At 54.6% G+C, this 20452-nt stretch overlaps 14 non-coding genes and 1 pseudogene across 14 annotated transcripts; all 15 read left to right on the top strand.

Annotated features, from left to right (window-relative positions):
* Positions 1-281: 281 nt before the first annotated feature.
* LOC140580207 (U5 spliceosomal RNA) lies at positions 282-395 on the top strand. Its single transcript, XR_011983970.1, has one exon. It is a non-coding gene; the product is annotated as a U5 spliceosomal RNA (small nuclear RNA).
* A 1969-nt stretch (positions 396-2364) lies between these two features.
* Positions 2365-2599, top strand: LOC140579935 (U2 spliceosomal RNA; annotated as a pseudogene).
* A 432-nt stretch (positions 2600-3031) lies between these two features.
* LOC140580208 (U5 spliceosomal RNA) lies at positions 3032-3145 on the top strand. The gene has a single exon (XR_011983971.1). It is a non-coding gene; the product is annotated as a U5 spliceosomal RNA (small nuclear RNA).
* Positions 3146-3340: 195 nt separating this feature from the next.
* Positions 3341-3532, top strand: LOC140579851 (U2 spliceosomal RNA). The gene has a single exon (XR_011983698.1). It is a non-coding gene; the product is annotated as a U2 spliceosomal RNA (small nuclear RNA).
* Positions 3533-3954: 422 nt separating this feature from the next.
* LOC140580209 (U5 spliceosomal RNA) lies at positions 3955-4068 on the top strand. The gene has a single exon (XR_011983972.1). It is a non-coding gene; the product is annotated as a U5 spliceosomal RNA (small nuclear RNA).
* A 6043-nt stretch (positions 4069-10111) lies between these two features.
* LOC140579888 (U2 spliceosomal RNA) lies at positions 10112-10300 on the top strand. The gene has a single exon (XR_011983731.1). It is a non-coding gene; the product is annotated as a U2 spliceosomal RNA (small nuclear RNA).
* Positions 10301-10716: 416 nt separating this feature from the next.
* On the top strand, positions 10717-10830 carry LOC140580210 (U5 spliceosomal RNA). Its single transcript, XR_011983973.1, has one exon. It is a non-coding gene; the product is annotated as a U5 spliceosomal RNA (small nuclear RNA).
* Positions 10831-11025: 195 nt separating this feature from the next.
* Positions 11026-11217, top strand: LOC140579852 (U2 spliceosomal RNA). Its single transcript, XR_011983699.1, has one exon. It is a non-coding gene; the product is annotated as a U2 spliceosomal RNA (small nuclear RNA).
* A 425-nt stretch (positions 11218-11642) lies between these two features.
* LOC140580211 (U5 spliceosomal RNA) lies at positions 11643-11756 on the top strand. The gene has a single exon (XR_011983974.1). It is a non-coding gene; the product is annotated as a U5 spliceosomal RNA (small nuclear RNA).
* Positions 11757-11951: 195 nt separating this feature from the next.
* LOC140579853 (U2 spliceosomal RNA) lies at positions 11952-12143 on the top strand. Its single transcript, XR_011983700.1, has one exon. It is a non-coding gene; the product is annotated as a U2 spliceosomal RNA (small nuclear RNA).
* A 414-nt stretch (positions 12144-12557) lies between these two features.
* Positions 12558-12671, top strand: LOC140580212 (U5 spliceosomal RNA). The gene has a single exon (XR_011983975.1). It is a non-coding gene; the product is annotated as a U5 spliceosomal RNA (small nuclear RNA).
* Positions 12672-18714: 6043 nt separating this feature from the next.
* LOC140579882 (U2 spliceosomal RNA) lies at positions 18715-18905 on the top strand. The gene has a single exon (XR_011983725.1). It is a non-coding gene; the product is annotated as a U2 spliceosomal RNA (small nuclear RNA).
* A 432-nt stretch (positions 18906-19337) lies between these two features.
* On the top strand, positions 19338-19451 carry LOC140580214 (U5 spliceosomal RNA). Its single transcript, XR_011983976.1, has one exon. It is a non-coding gene; the product is annotated as a U5 spliceosomal RNA (small nuclear RNA).
* Positions 19452-19646: 195 nt separating this feature from the next.
* On the top strand, positions 19647-19838 carry LOC140579854 (U2 spliceosomal RNA). Its single transcript, XR_011983701.1, has one exon. It is a non-coding gene; the product is annotated as a U2 spliceosomal RNA (small nuclear RNA).
* Positions 19839-20263: 425 nt separating this feature from the next.
* Positions 20264-20377, top strand: LOC140580216 (U5 spliceosomal RNA). Its single transcript, XR_011983978.1, has one exon. It is a non-coding gene; the product is annotated as a U5 spliceosomal RNA (small nuclear RNA).
* The last annotated feature ends 75 nt before the right edge of the window (positions 20378-20452 follow it).

The following is a 20452-nucleotide window of genomic DNA, read 5'->3' on the forward strand; positions in this document are numbered from 1 at the left end:
GTTTTTCTTTTTTTTTTTTTTTTTTTTTTTTTTTTTTAAAGGAAGGTGACACACTGTTTGTGCGGTGGACAGCTGCGCTGAGGTAAGGCATGATGTCATCTTTGCCTTTTGAATTTCCCCTCATGTTTGTTAAAATGATTGCTGTCTTTTGAGAGGACAGGAGGACAGGGAGGAGTCGGGGCCCCGAGGACGGCGGCTGCGACGCCCCTGGGCATTCTACTCCGAGCGGGGGCGTCACGCAGGCCCGGCTAACGGCGACGGGCTTGGCGGCGGCCCCATATCGACTCGGGTCTCTCTTCATCCCGTATAAATCTTTCGCCTTTTACTAAAGATTTCCGTGGAGAGGGATAGCGATGAGTTCATGGTATTTTTGGAGGCTCTGCCCAAGCAGAGCTGCACTGCTGCTGTCAAAGGAAGACTGGGCCCGGCTTAGCGGCTGGCGTTAGGTGCCCGGTGGCGCGGCTGTGGTCTCCCTGGATCACGCGTGGACTCGCTGGGCGACACCTGCCAGAGGGGCTGGTGAGGGCTGAGCCGCGCCAGCTCCGTCGGCATCCCGCATGCCGGCGCCCGGCGGGGCGCAATTTGTGGGTATCGCTTCTCGGCCTTTTGGCTAAGATCAAGTGCTGCTTTTTGGAGGGATTTTTATTGCCAGGTTTTTTAGTGGAGGCAACAGCGAACCTAAAGCGTGACCAGCAGGTGGCTTGACCGCCGCTGCCACGGGGCTAGCTGTTGTCTCCTTTTAGCGCTTTTTTTTATTTTGGGTAGCCCTTGCAAGCCTAACGTGCAGGTTCGGGTGGCTTGACCGCCGTTCCCGCAGGGTGAGCTTGGGGTTTTATTTCCAGCTTTTATTAGTTTAGGCACCCAGCTAGGACACGTCGACTCCCTGCCCGGCTCCCGAGGACTCTCTTGCCCACCATCGCCAGGATGTCCGGGAGCCCACACAGGACCGTCGTAGTCATCCGGCATACAGCAGCCTTCAAGTGGACTCACCAGGAGGAACCGGAGAGTTTCCCGGAGAGACTGTGCTTCATCCGGGAGGTGCTCTTCGGCCTCCTGGGACTCACCATGGAAGACATCATCTGTGTGCAGCGCAACCAGTCTTCGGCCTTCTTTTATGTGACTTGCACTACGGAAGAGGGCTATAAGAGGATGTTGGCTGCATGCAGCCGCTTGGAGGAAGAGCTTCGCCGGATGTTCTATGACGTGGAGCCACTGTGGAAGCTGGACCGGAGAGTGATCACCGTCCACGTCTTGGACCCCTTCGTTCCAGCTGAAGCGGTGGCTGCCTTCCTGGGCAGGTTTGTCGACGTGGTCCCTGGGCACAGGGACGTGAGAGACCAGCTGGGTGTCTGGACTGGGCGCAGGCAGTTCCGGGTGTGCCTGCGCCCCGACGCTAGCTCCCCTGACGGGTATAGCCACCCACCTGCTTATTTTATTATAGGTCGTTGCAAGGGCTACCTTTTTTACTCCGGGCAACCCTCCTCCTGCCGCTTGTGCCACGGCCTGGGCCACACCGCGGACTCCTGTACCACCATGAAGTGCTGGAGATGCCTGGACGTCGGTCACCTGGCGAAGGACTGCAAGGGCCCCCTCCGGTGTAACCTGTGCAGAGGTGAGGACCATCTGGCCCGGAGCTGCCCTCAGCGCAAACCGTCCTGGGCCGACGCCGTTGCTCGGGGTTCGGCTGTGGACGGGGCCCGACAGCAGGCACTGCCGGGCTGCGCTGAGATGCACGGGGGAGCCGAGAGGGGAGCTGAGAACAGCGAGGAACAGCCCTTCGCCGGTGCTGATGGGGAGTCCACGGCTTCCAGCGCTTCGGTGGAGTCCCCTGGTAAGGGTCAAGTGGCCGTGGCTGAAAAGCGCGCAACCTCTCCCTCCAGGTTTGTCCAATGCAGGAGGAGGAAGAAGGCCCGGAGGAACGAGGACACTGCTTTAGGCCGAGAAGCGATCTTCCCCTTAGAGCTAATTGATCTGCAAAGTGTTTTGGTCTCCCCCCAAGAGAGACGTTTTTATGCAGGGCAGCAGGACTTTGCTAATGAACGCTCTTTTTTAGTTGCTGCCGAGTCGGGGGGGGACCTTAGTTTTAATGGGGATATTGTTGATGATGATAGTGTTTTACCTTTTTAGACATTTTAGGATTTCTGCTGTATTTATGTATTTAATACTGTTTTAACGTGTGTTGTAATGGTGTTGTAGGGTTGAAGTATTTTAGAAGTTTTATGTATGTGGTATTATATGATTGTTTTATAATATGTGTTATATATGTTGTTGTTTTATGATTGAATAGGTTAGGAGTGTGATTTATATGTGTATTTCTTTTAGTGTTGAAGTTAGCTTATTATGGGTAGTGTGATAAATGTCTTTATAGTTTTATGTGTTGGTTTTAGATTGTATGCAGAAATGTTGATTAAAGATGAATAAAAAAAAAAAAAAAAAAAAAAAAAATCTGTTCTTATCAGTTTAATATCTGATACGTCCCCCATGGAGGGGACCACATATTAAACGGATTTTTGGAACAGGGAGCCGGAAGTGGGGCTTGCCCCGTCCGCTCCACGCATCGACCCGGTATTGCAGTGCTTCCGGGAATGGTGCACCTCTACTGCCCCCTGTTGTCGAAAGGCAGAACTGACTGACTGACTGACTGACTGACTGAGTGAGTGAGTGAGTGAGTGAGTGAGTGAGTGAGTGACTAATAGACTGAGTGCTGTGAGGGGGGGGGCCCTGTCTGTGCGTGGCCCCCGTTTCCCGCCGTTTTTCTTTTTTTTTTTTTTTTTTTTTTTTTTTTTTAAAGGAAGGTGACACACTGTTTGTGCGGTGGACAGCTGCGCTGAGGTAAGGCATGATGTCATCTTTGCCTTTTGAATTTCCCCTCATGTTTGTTAAAATGATTGCTGTCTTTTGAGAGGACAGGAGGACAGGGAGGAGTCGGGGCCCCGAGGACGGCGGCTGCGACGCCCCTGGGCATTCTACTCCGAGCGGGGGCGTCACGCAGGCCCGGCTAACGGCGACGGGCTTGGCGGCGGCCCCATATCGACTCGGGTCTCTCTTCATCCCGTATAAATCTTTCGCCTTTTACTAAAGATTTCCGTGGAGAGGGATAGCGATGAGTTCATGGTATTTTTGGAGGCTCTGCCCAAGCAGAGCTGCACTGCTGCTGTCAAAGGAAGACTGGGCCCGGCTTAGCGGCTGGCGTTAGGTGCCCGGTGGCGCGGCTGTGGTCTCCCTGGATCACGCGTGGACTCGCTGGGCGACACCTGCCAGAGGGGCTGGTGAGGGCTGAGCCGCGCCAGCTCCGTCGGCATCCCGCATGCCGGCGCCCGGCGGGGCGCAATTTGTGGGTATCGCTTCTCGGCCTTTTGGCTAAGATCAAGTGTAGTATCTGTTCTTATCAGTTTAATATCTGATACGTCCCCCATGGAGGGGACCACATATTAAACGGATTTTTGGAACAGGGAGCCGGAAGTGGGGCTTGCCCCGTCCGCTCCACGCATCGACCCGGTATTGCAGTGCTTCCGGGAATGGTGCACCTCTACTGCCCCCTGTTGTCGAAAGGCAGAACTGACTGACTGACTGACTGACTGACTGACTGAGTGAGTGAGTGAGTGAGTGAGTGAGTGACTAATAGACTGAGTGCTGTGAGGGGGGGGGCCCTGTCTGTGCGTGGCCCCCGTTTCCCGCCGTTTTTCTTTTTTTTTTTTTTTTTTTTTTTTAAAGGAAGGTGACACACTGTTTGTGCGGTGGACAGCTGCGCTGAGGTAAGGCATGATGTCATCTTTGCCTTTTGAATTTCCCCTCATGTTTGTTAAAATGATTGCTGTCTTTTGAGAGGACAGGAGGACAGGGAGGAGTCGGGGCCCCGAGGACGGCGGCTGCGACGCCCCTGGGCATTCTACTCCGAGCGGGGGCGTCACGCAGGCCCGGCTAACGGCGACGGGCTTGGCGGCGGCCCCATATCGACTCGGGTCTCTCTTCATCCCGTATAAATCTTTCGCCTTTTACTAAAGATTTCCGTGGAGAGGGATAGCGATGAGTTCATGGTATTTTTGGAGGCTCTGCCCAAGCAGAGCTGCACTGCTGCTGTCAAAGGAAGACTGGGCCCGGCTTAGCGGCTGGCGTTAGGTGCCCGGTGGCGCGGCTGTGGTCTCCCTGGATCACGCGTGGACTCGCCGGGCGACACCTGCCAGAGGGGCTGGTGAGGGCTGAGCCGCGCCAGCTCCGTCGGCATCCCGCATGCCGGCGCCCGGCGGGGCGCAATTTGTGGGTATCGCTTCTCGGCCTTTTGGCTAAGATCAAGTGGATTTTACGCTCTTTTTATCGCTTTTAACGGACTGCGTCGGGTTTTTTAGAGGAAGGCACGGCAAACCTAATGCGTGACCAGTAGGTGGCTTGACCGCCGCTGCCACGGGGCGACCCGTGCCTTCCTTTTAGCCTTTTATCCCTGCTTTTATTTTCGTTTTTATTAGGCTGGGGATCCTGCAGTGGCTGGTGGCCTGTCCGCCGCCCTGCCGGGTGAACTGGTGTTTTTATTTTTTAGTTGCTTTTATAGTTTAGCATTCCTCGGCTCATCCCGGATTGGCGGACGGCGGCCGGACCACGGCGGACGTCGGGACCACGGCGGCAGGAGGACTCTGCTCCAGGAACGACGTCGGTGGACCATCCCGGATGTCGACGGCCGGCGGAGCTGCGAGGAAGCCCTTCAGCGGGCCGTGGCTGGTAGCAGGCGGTGGCCTGCGTAATACCGCCCGGTTCTGCTGGAGGGCCGAAGGGGAGGTAGGCACCTTCCCCGACCGCCTGGCCTTCATCCGGGAGGTGGCCTTCGGGGAGCTGGGCCTGCGCATGGAGGACATCCTGTGTGTGCAGCGGAATGGACCTTTCCAGTTCTTCGAGGTCACCCTGTCCACCGACGAGAGCTACACCAAGGTCCTGGAGCGGAGCAAGGAGAGGGCCCAGCACCCTCTCCTGGGACGATACACCGTTGAGCCGCTGTGGTGGCCCGACAAGCGGGTAATTACGGTACATTGTTTTAACCCGCATGTGTCCGGCGAAGCCGTCCGCCAGTTCTTGAACAAGTATGTGGACCTCCTTCCTGGCCACAAGGACATCCGGGATGAGCTGGGGATCTGGACTGGTCGACGCCAGTTCCAGGCCCGCCTGCGCCCGGACGCTAATGGGGCGGGCGGTTTTAGTCATCCCCCAGCCTATTTTAATCTACAGGGCAATAAGGCTTACTTGTTTTATTCCGGACAGCCTCCCTTCTGCCGACAGTGTCACACCTTTGGACATACTCTGGAGGGATGCGCCAACCTGCGCTGCCGCAACTGCCTGGAGCCGGGGCACATGGCCAGGGACTGCAAGGGCCCCCGTCGCTGCATCCACTGCAACGGTGAGGACCATCTGGCTCGTTCCTGCCCCCAACGGAAAACGTCATACGCCGACGCTCTGTTAGGCAGCAGAGCTGTCGGCAAGGAGAGTGGTGGGGGAGCGCAAGCCCCCACGTCCGGGCAGGAACAGTCGGCGGCGGGGGCAGGAGGAGATGCCCTGGCCGAGGTGGAGGAGGCCCCAGCGACAGCGACTGCAATGCAGGAGGGGTCTCCAGTCCTGGCTCCAGGTGTCAGCAGCAGGAGGAGAAAGAGCGGCGCATCCCCCCGGAGGAGGAAGAAGAGCAGAAGGGAGGCACAACCCGACGCATCCAGCCCTCCGGCTGCCACCTTGCCAGCAGTGGCGGCCGGGGACCAAGGCCGAGAGAGTCCCCCCTCCCCGACATTGGGGGCCCCCCATCTGGTGTGGGACTTGGGACAGTCCCCTGCGCCCCCCCAGGAGTACAGCAGTGTGCAGGACAAAGCAAATGAACAGGAGTACCTGGGGGGGCTGGAACTGGGGGGCCTTTTGGGTTTGACTGAGGAGGGGGGGCAGTAATGCGGTATTGTTTTTAATGGCTGGCTTTTATTATTTTAGTGTGTTGTTTGTAATTGTATTTTACCTTTTTAACATTTCATGGCCAATTTTAATATTGTCACCTTGAATGTCAGGGGTTTGAGGAACGTTTTAAAGCGCACATCTGTTTTTAATCAGCTGGCATCTTCTCCCTTCAGCATTTGTTTTCTGCAGGAAGTCCACCTCCGGGACCAGCGGGACGAGGCTCTCTTTTCACGACAATGGAAGAGGGGTAGATCCTACTGGAGCGTAGGTGGTGTCCACTCCTCAGGCGTCGGGATCCTTTTTGGCGACCGCGCCTTTGAAGAAGTAAGATCGTTTACCGTTCTTCAAGGTAGGGTTTTGGGGGTGGACGCCACATGGAGGGGACAGCGCCTCCGGGCCATATGTGTCTACGCTCCAGTGGAGGCCTCGTCCCGTATAACTCTCTTTGAAGAGTTGTCCCCGTTCTGTGTCACAGATCGACACTTGATTTTAGGAGGGGACTTTAACATCTCGTTGGAGGGTAGACAGGATGTCAGCTCTGGGCACTTTCGCCATTTTATTCGTTCCTTTAAACTTGTTGATGGTTTTAAGATATGCAACCCCAGCATGCCGGGCTTCACCTGGCACAATAGTCGCGGAGCCAGCAGTCGCATCGACTATATTTTAGCCTCACCCCCCGTTGTTTTTAAAAAGGTGTCCCTCTCCCCACAGTGGCCCACTGACCACTTGGCAGTGGAGGCCACTGTTTCCATAGACGCCCCTGAATATGGGGGTGGCTATTGGAAAATGAACCTGCAGATCCTGGAGGAGAGCGATTTTAGACACCTTTTTTTAGATCACTTCTCCGAGTGGCAGAAGGACAAGCCTACCTTCCCCTCCGTGGCCGAATGGTGGGAGAGTGTGAAGGACAGGATCCGAACCTTCTCCATGCAGTACAGCAAGCAGCGCAGGATGGAGAAGAAATTCTCCATTCTGCAGCTGGAGAGAAGGTTGCGGGATGAATACGCCGCTCACAACAGCGGGGGCACCATCGACCACGAGCGACTGCTTGATATAAAGGGTGAGCTGAGGCGCCTGCATGCACAGGCTGCCTCGGCTCAAATGCTCCGCGACAGAATGTTCTTTTTGGAAAACAATGAAAAGTGCAATACTCATTTTTTCCAGAGAGCCAGGGAAGCCCGGGAGGAGAAGACCTTCGACTCTCTCCGGGCCTTAAACGGCGAAACGGTAACAATAACATCAGACATGCTGGAGGTTGCTAAATTGTTTTATCACAATCTTTTTAAGGTTAGGGACACGGACCCGGTTGCAGGGGAGCGGTTCCTAGACAACATCTCACCTTGCCTTCCCAGTGACATTCGTGACGGCTTAGAAGCCCCCATCACCTTGGCCGAGCTGACCGCAGTGCTTGGCAAGATGAACCGCCGCAAGGTACCGGGCCTTGATGGGCTCCCGGTGGAATTTTATTCCACTTTTTGGGATGTCCTCGGGCCGGAATTACTGCAGGTTGTAGAGGACGTTCAGCGCCGGGGTTTGCTCACTAGGAGCATGAGGTCAGGGGTTCTTTCTTTGTTGCACAAGAAGGGTGATCGTGCCGACCTTGGCAACTGGAGGCCCCTGACCATGCTTTGTGTAGACACAAAGCTCATCGCAAAGACCCTTACAGAACGCCTGAAGAAGGCCATGGCTCATCTGGTTCACAGCGATCAGACGTGTGGAGTACCGGGTCGATCGGCGACGTGGAACCTCCATCTCATCCGCGACGCCATCGCCTGGGTGGAGGACAGGAACCTCCCTCTCCTGCTGGTCAGCTTGGACCAGGAGAAAGCCTTCGACCGGGTAGATCACCGCTTCCTGTTTCAAGTATTGGGTAAGTTTGGCTTTGGACCCAATTACCTGGGGTGGTTACACACTTTGTATAACGAAGTTGGGAGCCATGTTGTTATCAATGGCTTCCTGAGTGACTTGGTGCCCCAGCTGAGTGGAGTGAGGCAGGGATGTCCCCTCTCCCCCCTCCTCTACGCGCTCTATATAGAGCCACTGGCGTGCGCCATTCGCGCCCACCCCGGGGTCGATGGCCTTCTTATCCCAGGAAGTCGGGGGAAAACTGTTAAACTGACCCAGTACGCAGACGACACCACCCTTTTCGTCTGCTCGGATCAGTCTCTCGGTCATGCCATGAGCCTTGTTCATGCGTTCGGTAGGGCCTCCGGCGCGACGCTCAACCTCAGTAAGTCGGTGGCCAAGTATTTCGGCAGCTGGAAGGCGAGGGAGGGCGTCGCAGGGGGTCTCACCCTCTGTGACGGACCTCTCAAAGTGTTGGGGGTCAACTTCCTTTCGGATGGTGCCGCCCGTTTGAACTGGGAGGAGCGGTTGGCGATCGCCAGGCGGAAGATCGGACTGTGGAAGTCCAGGTCCCTGTCCTTCCAAGGTAAGGTTTTAGCCTTAAAAGTGGATATTCTTCCCACCCTGCTCTACCTTGCACATGTGTACCCTTTGCCCCGCTTCATGCGCAGAGGCCTGACGAGAGACGTTTTCAACCTCGTCTGGGGGGGCAGGTACGAGTACGTGCGTAGGGAAGTGATGTATCTCGGAAAGGACAGTGGGGGGAGGGATGTTATTGACTTTCCTCTCAAGCTTGACTGCCTGTTCTTCTCGCAGCTCTGCACGCGCCTGGCAGCTCCCCTCGAGCACCCCCATCAGCACTTTGTGCGTCTGTGGCTGGCTCTCCCCATGAGACGCCTGGTGGCGTCGTGGACCAACCTCGGCCCCAAGGCTGAGACCCTGCCGGCCCACTACAGCCACGCTGTCAAGTGGAGTAAGTTTTTTCCGGCAGGTGTCAAGACAGAGGCCTTGACCAAGCATAGAGCGCTTTATAGGGCTTTGCTTGGTCATAGGGAGACTCGGGCCATGCTGGGCCTGGAGGAAGGCACATGGGCGAGAATCCAGCCTAAGGGTTTGGATCACAGGCTGCAGGACCTGAACTGGCAGTGCCTTCATGGTAAGCTGCCAGTCAGGGACGTCTTACATAGGCATAAGCTGACCAGACACCCCCGCTGCCCCAGGCCCGAGTGCAGCGAGGATGAGACCATCAGGCACGTGTTTTGGGACTGTGGGCATGCACAGAGAGTTTGGGGGTTGGTAGCGGGCCTGTGTGGACGTGTGGACCCGCAGCCCGGTCTGACCTACGACAAGGTGTTGAAGGGGTGGGACCCCAAGCTCCATAACCCCTTCGGCCCCTGGATGTGGCTGCTGGTCAGCATTACCAAGCGAGAGCTGTGGAATGCCAGGACCGCGCTCATCCGCAGAGGGGTTCATCTGGAGGCACAAGGGGTGTTCCGTAAAATCCGGGCCGACTTGGGTTTCAGGATGGAGACTGACGTCATCCAGCGGGGCTACCACGAGGCCAAGGAGAGGTGGAAGGGCCTCTTTTGGCTTTAGCCCCGTTTCGTTTAGGTGGTGACGCTCCATTCTACAGGGTGGACATGACGCACCTTTCTGGAGCACACAGAAGGTACTTTGGGTTTTAGGTGAGTGTGCTTTGTTTTTTTTGTGCGTGTGTTGTATTTTAAATACTTTTTTAATAATTGCATGTACAGAATTTATTGTGCACTACTGGTTGATCACTTTTAGCACGTATTTATTAATATTAACATTATCTATTAACATTTTAATCTATTTGGTGTGCTTTGTTTCTGTGATTAACCGTATTTTATGCCCGAAGTCTCAGATTTTATGTGTGTGGATGGTGTATAACCCTGTTTTAACCCGACCCTTGTGTTTGAAATTTGTGGTCTGTGGGTCTGTTCCTCTTTTAAGGTTTTAACCTTTTAATGGCTTGCATTTGAGGTGACATTTTATTTGTAGAAATGGCCAGATGAATGTAATTAAAGGGTAAATGTGTGTAATTTTAATTGTTGATTTTATTACTGTTTTGATTATTTTATGGTATATAGTTCTGCATAATTTGTTTGTTTAATACTGTTTTAATATGTCTTATTATTATGATTCTATTGAATTGCCATTGATGTGTATTATGTTAAAAATTTCAACCTTTTACATTGTTGTAATATTTGTTTATGATGTATGCTGGAAAGGTTGTTTTAATATGCATGGATGACGATGCCAATTTTAAAAGTGTAGGTTTGATGTTTATATGTTTTGATCAGGTGTGTTGATTTAAATGATGTGCAGAACTGTTTAATAAAGTATGGAAAAAAAAAAAAATCTGTTCTTATCAGTTTAATATCTGATACGTCCCCCATGGAGGGGACCACATATTAAACGGATTTTTGGAACAGGGAGCCGGAAGTGGGGCTTGCCCCGTCCGCTCCACGCATCGACCCGGTATTGCAGTGCTTCCGGGAATGGTGCACCTCTACTGCCCCCTGTTGTCGAAAGGCAGAACTGACTGACTGACTGACTGACTGAGTGAGTGAGTGAGTGAGTGAGTGACTAATAGACTCAGTGCTGTGAGGGGGGGGGCCCTGTCTGTGCGTGGCCCCCGTTTCCCGCCGTTTTTCTTTTTTTTTTTTTTTTTTTTTTTTTTTTTTAAAGGAAGGTGACACACTGTTTGTGCGGTGGACAGCTGCGCTGAGGTAAGGCATGATGTCATCTTTGCCTTTTGAATTTCCCCTCATGTTTGTTAAAATGATTGCTGTCTTTTGAGAGGACAGGAGGACAGGGAGGAGTCGGGGCCCCGAGGACGGCGGCTGCGACGCCCCTGGGCATTCTACTCCGAGCGGGGGCGTCACGCAGGCCCGGCTAACGGCGACGGGCTTGGCGGCGGCCCCATATCGACTCGGGTCTCTCTTCATCCCGTATAAATCTTTCGCCTTTTACTAAAGATTTCCGTGGAGAGGGATAGCGATGAGTTCATGGTATTTTTGGAGGCTCTGCCCAAGCAGAGCTGCACTGCTGCTGTCAAAGGAAGACTGGGCCCGGCTTAGCGGCTGGCGTTAGGTGCCCGGTGGCGCGGCTGTGGTCTCCCTGGATCACGCGTGGACTCGCCGGGCGACACCTGCCAGAGGGGCTGGTGAGGGCTGAGCCGCGCCAGCTCCGTCGGCATCCCGCATGCCGGCGCCCGGCGGGGCGCAATTTGTGGGTATCGCTTCTCGGCCTTTTGGCTAAGATCAAGTGTAGTATCTGTTCTTATCAGTTTAATATCTGATACGTCCCCCATGGAGGGGACCACATATTAAACGGATTTTTGGAACAGGGAGCCGGAAGTGGGGCTTGCCCCGTCCGCTCCACGCATCGACCCGGTATTGCAGTGCTTCCGGGAATGGTGCACCTCTACTGCCCCCTGTTGTCGAAAGGCAGAACTGACTGACTGACTGACTGACTGACTGAGTGAGTGAGTGAGTGAGTGAGTGAGTGACTAATAGACTCAGTGCTGTGAGGGGGGGGGCCCTGTCTGTGCGTGGCCCCCGTTTCCCGCCGTTTTTCTTTTTTTTTTTTTTTTTTTTTTTTTTTTTTTAAAGGAAGGTGACACACTGTTTGTGCGGTGGACAGCTGCGCTGAGGTAAGGCATGATGTCATCTTTGCCTTTTGAATTTCCCCTCATGTTTGTTAAAATGATTGCTGTCTTTTGAGAGGACAGGAGGACAGGGAGGAGTCGGGGCCCCGAGGACGGCGGCTGCGACGCCCCTGGGCATTCTACTCCGAGCGGGGGCGTCACGCAGGCCCGGCTAACGGCGACGGGCTTGGCGGCGGCCCCATATCGACTCGGGTCTCTCTTCATCCCGTATAAATCTTTCGCCTTTTACTAAAGATTTCCGTGGAGAGGGATAGCGATGAGTTCATGGTATTTTTGGAGGCTCTGCCCAAGCAGAGCTGCACTGCTGCTGTCAAAGGAAGACTGGGCCCGGCTTAGCGGCTGGCGTTAGGTGCCCGGTGGCGCGGCTGTGGTCTCCCTGGATCACGCGTGGACTCGCCGGGCGACACCTGCCAGAGGGGCTGGTGAGGGCTGAGCCGCGCCAGCTCCGTCGGCATCCCGCATGCCGGCGCCCGGCGGGGCGCAATTTGTGGGTATCGCTTCTCGGCCTTTTGGCTAAGATCAAGTGTAGTATCTGTTCTTATCAGTTTAATATCTGATACGTCCCCCATGGAGGGGACCACATATTAAACGGATTTTTGGAACAGGGAGCCGGAAGTGGGGCTTGCCCCGTCCGCTCCACGCATCGACCCGGTATTGCAGTGCTTCCGGGAATGGTGCACCTCTACTGCCCCCTGTTGTCGAAAGGCAGAACTGACTGACTGACTGACTGAGTGAGTGAGTGAGTGAGTGAGTGACTAATAGACTCAGTGCTGTGAGGGGGGGGGCCCTGTCTGTGCGTGGCCCCCGTTTCCCGCCGTTTTTCTTTTTTTTTTTTTTTTTTTTTTTTTTTTTTTTAAAGGAAGGTGACACACTGTTTGTGCGGTGGACAGCTGCGCTGAGGTAAGGCATGATGTCATCTTTGCCTTTTGAATTTCCCCTCATGTTTGTTAAAATGATTGCTGTCTTTTGAGAGGACAGGAGGACAGGGAGGAGTCGGGGCCCCGAGGACGGCGGCTGCGACGCCCCTGGGCATTCTACTCCGAGCGGGGGCGTCACGCAGGCCCGGCTAACGGCGACGGGCTTGGCGGCGGCCCCATATCGACTCGGGTCTCTCTTCATCCCGTATAAATCTTTCGCCTTTTACTAAAGATTTCCGTGGAGAGGGATAGCGATGAGTTCATGGTATTTTTGGAGGCTCTGCCCAAGCAGAGCTGCACTGCTGCTGTCAAAGGAAGACTGGGCCCGGCTTAGCGGCTGGCGTTAGGTGCCCGGTGGCGCGGCTGTGGTCTCCCTGGATCACGCGTGGACTCGCCGGGCGACACCTGCCAGAGGGGCTGGTGAGGGCTGAGCCGCGCCAGCTCCGTCGGCATCCCGCATGCCGGCGCCCGGCGGGGCGCAATTTGTGGGTATCGCTTCTCGGCCTTTTGGCTAAGATCAAGTGGATTTTACGCTCTTTTTATCGCTTTTAACGGACTGCGTCGGGTTTTTTAGAGGAAGGCACGGCAAACCTAATGCGTGACCAGTAGGTGGCTTGACCGCCGCTGCCACGGGGCGACCCGTGCCTTCCTTTTAGCCTTTTATCCCTGCTTTTATTTTCGTTTTTATTAGGCTGGGGATCCCGCAGTGGCTGGTGGCCTGTCCGCCGCCCTGCCGGGTGAACTGGTGTTTTTATTTTTTAGTTGCTTTTATAGTTTAGCATTCCTCGGCTCATCCCGGATTGGCGGACGGCGGCCGGACCACGGCGGACGTCGGGACCACGGCGGCAGGAGGACTCTGCTCCAGGAACGACGTCGGTGGACCATCCCGGATGTCGACGGCCGGCGGAGCTGCGAGGAAGCCCTTCAGCGGGCCGTGGCTGGTAGCAGGCGGTGGCCTGCGTAATACCGCCCGGTTCTGCTGGAGGGCCGAAGGGGAGGTAGGCACCTTCCCCGACCGCCTGGCCTTCATCCGGGAGGTGGCCTTCGGGGAGCTGGGCCTGCGCATGGAGGACATCCTGTGTGTGCAGCGGAATGGACCTTTCCAGTTCTTCGAGGTCACCCTGTCCACCGACGAGAGCTACACCAAGGTCCTGGAGCGGAGCAAGGAGAGGGCCCAGCACCCTCTCCTGGGACGATACACCGTTGAGCCGCTGTGGTGGCCCGACAAGCGGGTAATTACGGTACATTGTTTTAACCCGCATGTGTCCGGCGAAGCCGTCCGCCAGTTCTTGAACAAGTATGTGGACCTCCTTCCTGGCCACAAGGACATCCGGGATGAGCTGGGGATCTGGACTGGTCGACGCCAGTTCCAGGCCCGCCTGCGCCCGGACGCTAATGGGGCGGGCGGTTTTAGTCATCCCCCAGCCTATTTTAATCTACAGGGCAATAAGGCTTACTTGTTTTATTCCGGACAGCCTCCCTTCTGCCGACAGTGTCACACCTTTGGACATACTCTGGAGGGATGCGCCAACCTGCGCTGCCGCAACTGCCTGGAGCCGGGGCACATGGCCAGGGACTGCAAGGGCCCCCGTCGCTGCATCCACTGCAACGGTGAGGACCATCTGGCTCGTTCCTGCCCCCAACGGAAAACGTCATACGCCGACGCTCTGTTAGGCAGCAGAGCTGTCGGCAAGGAGAGTGGTGGGGGAGCGCAAGCCCCCACGTCCGGGCAGGAACAGTCGGCGGCGGGGGCAGGAGGAGATGCCCTGGCCGAGGTGGAGGAGGCCCCAGCGACAGCGACTGCAATGCAGGAGGGGTCTCCAGTCCTGGCTCCAGGTGTCAGCAGCAGGAGGAGAAAGAGCGGCGCATCCCCCCGGAGGAGGAAGAAGAGCAGAAGGGAGGCACAACCCGACGCATCCAGCCCTCCGGCTGCCACCTTGCCAGCAGTGGCGGCCGGGGACCAAGGCCGAGAGAGTCCCCCCTCCCCGACATTGGGGGCCCCCCATCTGGTGTGGGACTTGGGACAGTCCCCTGCGCCCCCCCAGGAGTACAGCAGTGTGCAGGACAAAGCAAATGAACAGGAGTACCTGGGGGGGCTGGAACTGGGGGGCCTTTTGGGTTTGACTGAGGAGGGGGGGCAGTAATGCGGTATTGTTTTTAATGGCTGGCTTTTATTATTTTAGTGTGTTGTTTGTAATTGTATTTTACCTTTTTAACATTTCATGGCCAATTTTAATATTGTCACCTTGAATGTCAGGGGTTTGAGGAACGTTTTAAAGCGCACATCTGTTTTTAATCAGCTGGCATCTTCTCCCTTCAGCATTTGTTTTCTGCAGGAAGTCCACCTCCGGGACCAGCGGGACGAGGCTCTCTTTTCACGACAATGGAAGAGGGGTAGATCCTACTGGAGCGTAGGTGGTGTCCACTCCTCAGGCGTCGGGATCCTTTTTGGCGACCGCGCCTTTGAAGAAGTAAGATCGTTTACCGTTCTTCAAGGTAGGGTTTTGGGGGTGGACGCCACATGGAGGGGACAGCGCCTCCGGGCCATATGTGTCTACGCTCCAGTGGAGGCCTCGTCCCGTATAACTCTCTTTGAAGAGTTGTCCCCGTTCTGTGTCACAGATCGACACTTGATTTTAGGAGGGGACTTTAACATCTCGTTGGAGGGTAGACAGGATGTCAGCTCTGGGCACTTTCGCCATTTTATTCGTTCCTTTAAACTTGTTGATGGTTTTAAGATATGCAACCCCAGCATGCCGGGCTTCACCTGGCACAATAGTCGCGGAGCCAGCAGTCGCATCGACTATATTTTAGCCTCACCCCCCGTTGTTTTTAAAAAGGTGTCCCTCTCCCCACAGTGGCCCACTGACCACTTGGCAGTGGAGGCCACTGTTTCCATAGACGCCCCTGAATATGGGGGTGGCTATTGGAAAATGAACCTGCAGATCCTGGAGGAGAGCGATTTTAGACACCTTTTTTTAGATCACTTCTCCGAGTGGCAGAAGGACAAGCCTACCTTCCCCTCCGTGGCCGAATGGTGGGAGAGTGTGAAGGACAGGATCCGAACCTTCTCCATGCAGTACAGCAAGCAGCGCAGGATGGAGAAGAAATTCTCCATTCTGCAGCTGGAGAGAAGGTTGCGGGATGAATACGCCGCTCACAACAGCGGGGGCACCATCGACCACGAGCGACTGCTTGATATAAAGGGTGAGCTGAGGCGCCTGCATGCACAGGCTGCCTCGGCTCAAATGCTCCGCGACAGAATGTTCTTTTTGGAAAACAATGAAAAGTGCAATACTCATTTTTTCCAGAGAGCCAGGGAAGCCCGGGAGGAGAAGACCTTCGACTCTCTCCGGGCCTTAAACGGCGAAACGGTAACAATAACATCAGACATGCTGGAGGTTGCTAAATTGTTTTATCACAATCTTTTTAAGGTTAGGGACACGGACCCGGTTGCAGGGGAGCGGTTCCTAGACAACATCTCACCTTGCCTTCCCAGTGACATTCGTGACGGCTTAGAAGCCCCCATCACCTTGGCCGAGCTGACCGCAGTGCTTGGCAAGATGAACCGCCGCAAGGTACCGGGCCTTGATGGGCTCCCGGTGGAATTTTATTCCACTTTTTGGGATGTCCTCGGGCCGGAATTACTGCAGGTTGTAGAGGACGTTCAGCGCCGGGGTTTGCTCACTAGGAGCATGAGGTCAGGGGTTCTTTCTTTGTTGCACAAGAAGGGTGATCGTGCCGACCTTGGCAACTGGAGGCCCCTGACCATGCTTTGTGTAGACACAAAGCTCATCGCAAAGACCCTTACAGAACGCCTGAAGAAGGCCATGGCTCATCTGGTTCACAGCGATCAGACGTGTGGAGTACCGGGTCGATCGGCGACGTGGAACCTCCATCTCATCCGCGACGCCATCGCCTGGGTGGAGGACAGGAACCTCCCTCTCCTGCTGGTCAGCTTGGACCAGGAGAAAGCCTTCGACCGGGTAGATCACCGCTTCCTGTTTCAAGTATTGGGTAAGTTTGGCTTTGGACCCAATTACCTGGGGTGGTTACACACTTTGTATAACGAAGTTGGGAGCCATGTTGTTATCAATGGCTTCCTGAGTGACTTGGTGCCCCAGCTGAGTGGAGTGAGGCAGGGATGTCCCCTCTCCCCCCTCCTCTACGCGCTCTATATAGAGCCACTGGCGTGCGCCATTCGCGCCCACCCCGGGGTCGATGGCCTTCTTATCCCAGGAAGTCGGGGGAAAACTGTTAAACTGACCCAGTACGCAGACGACACCACCCTTTTCGTCTGCTCGGATCAGTCTCTCGGTCATGCCATGAGCCTTGTTCATGCGTTCGGTAGGGCCTCCGGCGCGACGCTCAACCTCAGTAAGTCGGTGGCCAAGTATTTCGGCAGCTGGAAGGCGAGGGAGGGCGTCGCAGGGGGTCTCACCCTCTGTGACGGACCTCTCAAAGTGTTGGGGGTCAACTTCCTTTCGGATGGTGCCGCCCGTTTGAACTGGGAGGAGCGGTTGGCGATCGCCAGGCGGAAGATCGGACTGTGGAAGTCCAGGTCCCTGTCCTTCCAAGGTAAGGTTTTAGCCTTAAAAGTGGATATTCTTCCCACCCTGCTCTACCTTGCACATGTGTACCCTTTGCCCCGCTTCATGCGCAGAGGCCTGACGAGAGACGTTTTCAACCTCGTCTGGGGGGGCAGGTACGAGTACGTGCGTAGGGAAGTGATGTATCTCGGAAAGGACAGTGGGGGGAGGGATGTTATTGACTTTCCTCTCAAGCTTGACTGCCTGTTCTTCTCGCAGCTCTGCACGCGCCTGGCAGCTCCCCTCGAGCACCCCCATCAGCACTTTGTGCGTCTGTGGCTGGCTCTCCCCATGAGACGCCTGGTGGCGTCGTGGACCAACCTCGGCCCCAAGGCTGAGACCCTGCCGGCCCACTACAGCCACGCTGTCAAGTGGAGTAAGTTTTTTCCGGCAGGTGTCAAGACAGAGGCCTTGACCAAGCATAGAGCGCTTTATAGGGCTTTGCTTGGTCATAGGGAGACTCGGGCCATGCTGGGCCTGGAGGAAGGCACATGGGCGAGAATCCAGCCTATGGGTTTGGATCACAGGCTGCAGGACCTGAACTGGCAGTGCCTTCATGGTAAGCTGCCAGTCAGGGACGTCTTACATAGGCATAAGCTGACCAGACACCCCCGCTGCCCCAGGCCCGAGTGCAGCGAGGATGAGACCATCAGGCACGTGTTTTGGGACTGTGGGCATGCACAGAGAGTTTGGGGGTTGGTAGCGGGCCTGTGTGGACGTGTGGACCCGCAGCCCGGTCTGACCTACGACAAGGTGTTGAAGGGGTGGGACCCCAAGCTCCATAACCCCTTCGGCCCCTGGATGTGGCTGCTGGTCAGCATTACCAAGCGAGAGCTGTGGAATGCCAGGACCGCGCTCATCCGCAGAGGGGTTCATCTGGAGGCACAAGGGGTGTTCCGTAAAATCCGGGCCGACTTGGGTTTCAGGATGGAGACTGACGTCATCCAGCGGGGCTACCACGAGGCCAAGGAGAGGTGGAAGGGCCTCTTTTGGCTTTAGCCCCGTTTCGTTTAGGTGGTGACGCTCCATTCTACAGGGTGGACATGACGCACCTTTCTGGAGCACACAGAAGGTACTTTGGGTTTTAGGTGAGTGTGCTTTGTTTTTTTTGTGCGTGTGTTGTATTTTAAATACTTTTTTAATAATTGCATGTACAGAATTTATTGTGCACTACTGGTTGATCACTTTTAGCACGTATTTATTAATATTAACATTATCTATTAACATTTTAATCTATTTGGTGTGCTTTGTTTCTGTGATTAACCGTATTTTATGCCCGAAGTCTCAGATTTTATGTGTGTGGATGGTGTATAACCCTGTTTTAACCCGACCCTTGTGTTTGAAATTTGTGGTCTGTGGGTCTGTTCCTCTTTTAAGGTTTTAACCTTTTAATGGCTTGCATTTGAGGTGACATTTTATTTGTAGAAATGGCCAGATGAATGTAATTAAAGGGTAAATGTGTGTAATTTTAATTGTTGATTTTATTACTGTTTTGATTATTTTATGGTATATAGTTCTGCATAATTTGTTTGTTTAATACTGTTTTAATATGTCTTATTATTATGATTCTATTGAATTGCCATTGATGTGTATTATGTTAAAAATTTCAACCTTTTACATTGTTGTAATATTTGTTTATGATGTATGCTGGAAAGGTTGTTTTAATATGCATGGATGACGATGCCAATTTTAAAAGTGTAGGTTTGATGTTTATATGTTTTGATCAGGTGTGTTGATTTAAATGATGTGCAGAACTGTTTAATAAAGTATGGAAAAAAAAAAAAAAATCTGTTCTTATCAGTTTAATATCTGATACGTCCCCCATGGAGGGGACCACATATTAAACGGATTTTTGGAACAGGGAGCCGGAAGTGGGGCTTGCCCCGTCCGCTCCACGCATCGACCCGGTATTGCAGTGCTTCCGGGAATGGTGCACCTCTACTGCCCCCTGTTGTCGAAAGGCAGAACTGACTGACTGACTGACTGACTGACTGAGTGAGTGAGTGAGTGAGTGAGTGAGTGAGTGAGTGAGTAATAGACTGAGTGCTGTGAGGGGGGGGGCCCTGTCTGTGCGTGGCCCCCGTTTCCCGCCGTTTTTCTTTTTTTTTTTTTTTTTTTTTTTTTTTTTTAAAGGAAGGTGACACACTGTTTGTGCGGTGGACAGCTGCGCTGAGGTAAGGCATGATGTCATCTTTGCCTTTTGAATTTCCCCTCATGTTTGTTAAAATGATTGCTGTCTTTTGAGAGGACAGGAGGACAGGGAGGAGTCGGGGCCCCGAGGACGGCGGCTGCGACGCCCCTGGGCATTCTACTCCGAGCGGGGGCGTCACGCAGGCCCGGCTAACGGCGACGGGCTTGGCGGCGGCCCCATATCGACTCGGGTCTCTCTTCATCCCGTATAAATCTTTCGCCTTTTACTAAAGATTTCCGTGGAGAGGGATAGCGATGAGTTCATGGTATTTTTGGAGGCTCTGCCCAAGCAGAGCTGCACTGCTGCTGTCAAAGGAAGACTGGGCCCGGCTTAGCGGCTGGCGTTAGGTGCCCGGTGGCGCGGCTGTGGTCTCCCTGGATCACGCGTGGACTCGCCGGGCGACACCTGCCAGAGGGGCTGGTGAGGGCTGAGCCGCGCCAGCTCCGTCGGCATCCCGCATGCCGGCGCCCGGCGGGGCGCAATTTGTGGGTATCGCTTCTCGGCCTTTTGGCTAAGATCAAGTGTAGTATCTGTTCTTATCAGTTTAATATCTGATACGTCCCCCATGGAGGGGACCACATATTAAACGGATTTTTGGAACAGGGAGCCGGAAGTGGGGCTTGCCCCGTCCGCTCCACGCATCGACCCGGTATTGCAGTGCTTCCGGGAATGGTGCACCTCTACTGCCCCCTGTTGTCGAAAGGCAGAACTGACTGACTGACTGACTGACTGACTGAGTGAGTGAGTGAGTGAGTGAGTGAGTGACTAATAGACTCAGTGCTGTGAGGGGGGGGGCCCTGTCTGTGCGTGGCCCCCGTTTCCCGCCGTTTTTCTTTTTTTTTTTTTTTTTTTTTTTTTTTTTTTAAAGGAAGGTGACACACTGTTTGTGCGGTGGACAGCTGCGCTGAGGTAAGGCATGATGTCATCTTTGCCTTTTGAATTTCCCCTCATGTTTGTTAAAATGATTGCTGTCTTTTGAGAGGACAGGAGGACAGGGAGGAGTCGGGGCCCCGAGGACGGCGGCTGCGACGCCCCTGGGCATTCTACTCCGAGCGGGGGCGTCACGCAGGCCCGGCTAACGGCGACGGGCTTGGCGGCGGCCCCATATCGACTCGGGTCTCTCTTCATCCCGTATAAATCTTTCGCCTTTTACTAAAGATTTCCGTGGAGAGGGATAGCGATGAGTTCATGGTATTTTTGGAGGCTCTGCCCAAGCAGAGCTGCACTGCTGCTGTCAAAGGAAGACTGGGCCCGGCTTAGCGGCTGGCGTTAGGTGCCCGGTGGCGCGGCTGTGGTC

This window comes from Paramormyrops kingsleyae, chromosome 18, assembly GCF_048594095.1.
Source record: "Paramormyrops kingsleyae isolate MSU_618 chromosome 18, PKINGS_0.4, whole genome shotgun sequence".
NCBI lineage: Eukaryota > Metazoa > Chordata > Actinopteri > Osteoglossiformes > Mormyridae > Paramormyrops > Paramormyrops kingsleyae.